A 1,193-nucleotide genomic window follows, 5' to 3' on the forward strand; every position below is an offset into this window, starting at 1 on the left:
TTATAAATAATAGAAGCTCCTAGAGGGCGAGTTTTCTGAGTCGTGTCTATACACTCAGAACCGAGTATTAGGCTGTCTGATTCAAAATAGGCCTTGTATTTCACAAAATTTCAATAACGTCAATAATGTTATATTCATCTATAGCTATGCCACCCTGAACAAGCCTGATCCCGTCTGATCTCGGAAGCTAAGCAGGGTCGGGCCTGGTTAGTACTTGGATGGGAGACCACCTAGGAAGACCAGGTGCTGTAGGTGTAAAAAAATAAAAAAAATAAATAAGGGATTGTAAGCTGACAAGGTCCTTGCAATCTGTGAGGTCAACCAAGGGTTGCCTCACCTAAAACAAAACAAAATAAAATAAAAATATGAAAAAAATGATATATTCTTCACTAGTTCTAATTTTTCCATGTGATTCATTCTTTGCACTTGAACATTTTATTATAATATTTTTTCCAACTGAAACTATGTCTTCTAATTCTATATAGAAATCCAAAAGGTTATCTACATGGAAAGTATATTCAAATGATCTTTTAAACTTCTGACTTTTTCTTTGTATTAAAAAAAAAAAATCACCTTTCTTTCCTCATTTCTAATTGAAATTAATATACACCTGGTGCCTCTAAAAATACCTCCGCTCTGTCCTTTGCTTGACAACAAACAATTTCAGTTGCTTCTACCTCACAATAGCCCTTTCTCGACAGGAAAATGCGATCTTTTCTGTCTGGAATATGGCGGAAAAGGAATTGCAAGTTAAGTGCCATCTTAGAATATTTGATACTCTTTTCTGAACGTGACAAGCACAGTAAATAGCGAGCATTTCTCTCCTGTAGCGAGCCGACTCACACCCTCTTGTACCATCTCTGTGTTTATCTCCTCTTTTACTTCCTCTTTCCAGCTGTTCACTCGAGTCCATGAATTCAGGGCTTAGTAGCTGCCAGAAGGGTAAGCCTTGATAGGACACTGCTCAGGGATACGGTCTCCTTTTTATCTTCCCAGGAGATTATATTAATCAGGTTAGTTCTTGATAATTCTTCTCCTCCACCTATTATAAAAGGCAGTATAAAACACAACTTGGTTTAAAGCTTTTGTTCCTGCCTTTTTTTTTAAGCGCTTCCATAATTTATTGAGTTGGAGTAAATCGTTTGGATTAAGTCATTTTTGGATTAAAAATAATTTTTAAGAAGACTAAAATT

At 36.0% G+C, this 1,193-nt stretch overlaps 1 non-coding gene across 1 annotated transcript; it reads left to right on the plus strand.

The window, feature by feature from the left end:
- The first annotated feature begins 136 nt into the window (after positions 1–136).
- Positions 137–255, plus strand: LOC111735017. The gene has a single exon (XR_002778649.1). It is a non-coding gene; the product is annotated as a 5S ribosomal RNA (ribosomal RNA).
- The last annotated feature ends 938 nt before the right edge of the window (positions 256–1,193 follow it).

The sequence above is a fragment of the Pteropus vampyrus genome, unplaced genomic scaffold (assembly GCF_000151845.1).
Source record: "Pteropus vampyrus isolate Shadow unplaced genomic scaffold, Pvam_2.0 Scaffold11686, whole genome shotgun sequence".
In the NCBI taxonomy this organism is placed as follows: Eukaryota; Metazoa; Chordata; class Mammalia; order Chiroptera; family Pteropodidae; genus Pteropus; species Pteropus vampyrus.